Raw genomic sequence first — 5,041 nt, forward strand, 5'->3', positions numbered from 1 at the left:
GTATTGAGATGTAAGCTACATTTGAGAGTTGAAAATGACCGGGCAGATCCAGGTTGACGCCATGCAATGTGTTGGGCCCAGACTTCACGTGTGCTGACCATTTAGACTATGTGTAGTTTAGTCCCTGTCTGGTCGGAGTAACAACATGAAGAAAAACTTTCATGGTAACCTTTGGTGCCATGATGGGGATACAGATGCTTATGTGCTCAAGCCGCCTGCCTGAACCCTGGCGGGGCCAGGCAACCGCCTTGATGTCCGGCATCTTCAGGGTAGTTTCCATGGTCCATTGCTGACAATGTGAACACCTACATGTATCAGAGAGGATGGAGTTAACACTTTCATAGAAGAGAACATAGTACAAATCTTGTTCTTGCTTTGCCCTCATGATCACCTAGGTAAAGGGAAAGCAGTGAGGCCATCTCCAAGATGGCTGGGGTTCATGTGGCAGGGCAGTGCTGTGGCATTATGTACGAAAGATACTTGGGATGCTCCTGATGTTGAGGAGAGAGATTAAATGTTACCTTTGAGAGTCCGAGAAGGACAGGCCAGGTCCTACACAATAATTGTATGATGTGTGCAATGCTCTGCCCCGAAAGATCTCAATCAATTAGATGCATGTAATTTGAGGCTTTCTGGTTAGAGCGGTGCTCAGCAAGAGCAAGGTTTGTGGTGGCCTTCGATCCGTGTTAGCAGTGGAAATAGAAGGGTCTTCAAGCTACCTGCATTGACCTCTTGCGGCCAACTGCACCTCACTAGTTCTCAAAGTGATTTCCTTAGTCCGGTTGTCACAATGCATACATCCATTTTAGGAGATGAAGACATGACCTAATAGAAGAATACCTGAATAAGCTTGTTCTCTCTGGGGCTTCATCATCATCCAGGTCATGGGGGTCGCCAGTGAGGGAGGTTTGCACATGGCAGAGCAGTGTGTGGGTGTAGATGAGGCTCAGGGAAAATTGTGTGGTGTGGTCAGTGTGATGTGGTGGCAGAGATGAGATACGTATTTGGCAGTGCTAGGGTCCTGAGAATGTCCTACATGTGTGCCTGTGCCCTGTGCGTCATCCAGCAAGCTGCCAGTGGCTTATACTAGGTGTTTCGTCCCCATCTTGACAAAGTAACACTCAACAAGAACCATGTCATCTTGGCCTTCAGAGCAGTGATGGGGTGGAGATTCATGTGTCTTTGAGTTGTTCCCTTTTAATAAGGAAGGCCCTGGCAGCCAACAGGATGATTCATTGGTTTATTGCTAACAACGTGAATACTTAAAGGTTTGAGAAAGTAACGCTATTCCATAATACGGGAGGAGAACACAGCCACAACTTCCTTCGTGGTGCTCAGAAACATCCAGGTGAACAGAAGAGTGTTATAGGGCTAGTCACTGATGCAGTGATGCGGGGCAGTTTATCAGCATTTTCTGGGGAAATAGAAAAATCTCCTGTATGGTACCCTGTCATAGGGTGAGAGAGATGAAAGCTACATTTGCGAGTATACAGGGGACCTGATAAGTCCTAGTCCATGTAACCTTGCCATGTGAAGAGGCCTTTCTCAGAAAATGTCGATCACTCAGACTTCATCTATGCGGTACCTGTGTCTGTATGGGATCATCCTCACCAAACACTGTTGGCTGAACAGTCCAGTTATTAGGGATGGGAAGGCATGTGTCCTAATCTGCATGCCTTGAGTGAGGAGTATCCTGGTGGACCCTTGGTTTGATCTCAGGCATACTGAAGGTGGTGTCAGTGGTCCATTCCTCACAACCAAGAAAGTACAGTTTAGAGAAGACGAAAATACGTTTTCCTAGTTGAAGTGAATACTACAACAAGCTCTTTCTCTGTCGGTCTTCCTCATTATCCATGGACACACAGGGCAGTTGAAGGAGTCCTCTCTGATGGAAGGCTGCAATTTGGAGGGCAGTAGTTAGGCCTTACTGAGGCTTAGAGATGAATGCTGAGTATAAACCTCATGGATTGGTTGGGAGAATGAAAGGTACACTTGACAATGCCAGGGAGACTGGGTGGATCGACTACATTGAGCTGTATGGTGTGCTGTGCTCTACTCAGACCGGAGCTGTTCATATAGACTAAGTGTGATGGGTCCCTATCGGTGTAGAGTAACGCTCAGTAAGAACAACATTTTCCATGGCCTTCAGATCAGTGAACAAAGATAGAGGTTCATTTGTCCTTGACCTTCATGGCTTTAACTCCAAAGACCCCAGGCTGCCACCTGTATCCTATACATCTTCAACATGATTTTAGTGGTGTGATTTTTCACAAATGTGAGCACATAGAGAGGAATATGAAAATATTTCTTCTTAGAGGAGAACACAGAAACAAGCTTTTTCTTTCTGGATCCTCAACATCATCCAGGAAAAGGTGGAACAGGTGAGGGCCGTTTTGAAGTTGGCAGGCAGGTTAGGCCCAGAATCAAGGGAGATGCAGCACCAAGGCTTCTTCCTCCTCACCCTTCCTTCCTGTTGGCGCTCACCACCGCGGTGGCCAAGGGGGAAGTGGAAGTGAAGAAGGGCTGCCAGGGAGCCAGTGTGCAGAGGGGGCCTGTGGGCCCCCACCAGCAGCGAGCACTGTGGCATGGGATTTCACAAAGGTGCCTGTGGGGCCCAAGCTCCTCACATCCATTGTAGGCTGCCCTGCAATTGGAAGAAGGAGTTTGGAGCCAACAGAGTTTGATAGTTGGGGGTGGGGGGGCATATGTTGCAGTCTCTGGCACCAAAGACCTCCAAGGCACCCTGAATAAGGAGTGGTATAATACCCAGTGCCGGGAGACCATCTGTGTGACCAAGCCCTGCTCCCTGTGACCAAAAACCAAGGCCAAAGCCAAGAAAGGGAAGGTTAAAGACTAGCCCCCAGGTCTGGATGCAGCCTGTACTGGTGCTCTTCCTCCCACAGGGCAAATACCTAGCCTACCAGTGCCTATTGTCCCCTTGTCAGATTTATCAACCATACCCTACTTCTTCCCTTTCACTCCTCCACCCCCACCCCAGGTGTCCCAAACAGGCAGGACAAGGGATTGTGGGCAGTTTGCGTCTCCTGTCTCAGAGGGATGTGATTTCTGGTACCTCCTTTTGTTCTTTCACACCAAGATGCCATTGCTAAGAAACAAATAAAATAAACTGGTGTTTTTTTCCCCAAAAAAGAAAAGAATTAAAAAGAAATAAAAGTTGAAAGGCAGCAATTCTCCATTTTGCAGTGTTAGGGGGAAATATTTAGTTGTTGTCCTCCTGATGTTTCTGAGTATGAGGGGAACTGGACAGGTCCTTTCTCTTGAGCCACGCTTGTGTCGCACCCCCCTAAAAAATGTGTTCACAGTTTAGTCTACGTGTTACTAGCACCTATCTGGGTAGACTCCTACTTAGCAAAATGTTTATGGCTGATTTCAGAGGAGTGATAGGATGGAGGTTCATGTGCTTTGATTTCCTACCTTGTACCCAGGAAGCCCCTTGCCAGCCATCCCTGTCTGTTCTGAGGCACCTACAGGATGATTTCAGTGAGTCATTCGTCATAATGTGAACTTCAAAATGTTAGAGAAAATGAAGATACATTCTTTTAGAATAAGAGTTACAGAGCAATGTATTTTTCTGTGGGTCCTCCAAATCCTCTGGGAAACTTAGATCAGTTGAGGAGATCCTAGCTTTGTGAGTTTTGCAAGTAGGAGGGTAGCAGTACACCATTGCCGAGAAGCACTAAAAATCTTTTGTATTGTCTCCATGATGTCGTGGAAGGACGATGAAAGCTACACTGCACAGTTTAAAGGGACTCAGCAGGTCTTAGTCTTGTTTTATGCTAGTGCAGAGCTCTTCCTGGTAAGGTGTTGGCATATTGCCAATTGCGATAGTTGTGTTCGTGGTGTAATATTGCTCAACAAAAACAACAAATACTGTGTTATTTGGACCACTGATTTTAGTGGACATGTTTTTCTCCTGTATCTGCATGCCTTGAATACAGATGGATCAACCACTTAGATCTCAAGCATGGCCAATATGTTGGTTTCAGTGGTTCATTGCTAGCTGGCAACGTGAACACCTACAGTTTAGAGAGTAGAAAGATACTTCTCTATGGAACAAGGGACACAGGAATGATCTTGTTCTCTCTCAGAACTTGAGACCCTCTAAGGAAACATAGAACAGATGAGGGGAAACTCACTTTGGGAAGGATGTCATTTGGAGGGAACTAGATTGGCCTTCTATAGGGAAATGGAAAACTTGGGATGGTTATCACGATTGGCTGTGTTGGAATTGAATGCTGTATTTCAGAGGGAAAGGGAGTAAAGAGATATGTTCTACCTTGAGTCATGCTGTGTGCAGTGCTCTACTCAGAAATGTGCTGATGACATAGGCTAAGTTTTACTGTCCCTCTCTGGGTTGAATAATGTTCCATAGGAACAAGCTGGTGGTGGCCTTCAGATGGGTGCTGGGGGTGTGGGAGGTATATATCCTTAAACTGGCTTTCTTGGACCCCGGGTAGTATTGGTAAACACCTGGTTCAGATACCCAGTTTCCTCAAGAGGGATTCCGTGGTCCATTCCTGACAGTGTGGATACCAGTATGTTAGAAAAGATGCTTTTGAATAGAAGACTAGAACAGAAGAATCATCTTGTTCTTTCTGGGGCCTTTTAGTAATGTTGGCAAATCTTAAGTACATGGAATAGGTGAGGAGAGCCCCACAGAAGGAGGAGTACAAGTCAAATGGCAGTGGGTTTGTCTTGTCTAGAGTTTTGGAAAAACCGTACATCCATCACAGTGTATATTGGGGAGAGAGATGAAAGTTGGATTTGTGAGGATGTGAGCATCTGGGCATGTCCTTCACTTTGAAGCCATTTTGTGTGCAGTGCCCTGCCTAGAAAGGTGCCAATTACTTAGAGTAATGGTAATTGGCACCTCTCTGAGTAATGTTCAGTAAGAACAAGGTTTCTGGTGGTCTTCAAAACCATGATGGGGCTGGAGGTACATGTCTCCTTGAGCTGCCTGCCTTGAAGAAAGTAGGGCCAGGTAGCCAACTGTATCTCTGGCATGCCCAAAATGATTTAG

At 46.3% G+C, this 5,041-nt stretch overlaps 1 pseudogene; it reads left to right on the top strand.

Moving 5' to 3' along the window:
* Nucleotides 1-2,432: 2,432 nt before the first annotated feature.
* On the top strand, nucleotides 2,433-2,857 carry LOC125281278 (midkine-like; annotated as a pseudogene).
* The last annotated feature ends 2,184 nt before the right edge of the window (nucleotides 2,858-5,041 follow it).

The sequence above is a fragment of the Ursus arctos genome, chromosome X, assembly GCF_023065955.2.
Source record: "Ursus arctos isolate Adak ecotype North America chromosome X, UrsArc2.0, whole genome shotgun sequence".
NCBI lineage: Eukaryota > Metazoa > Chordata > Mammalia > Carnivora > Ursidae > Ursus > Ursus arctos.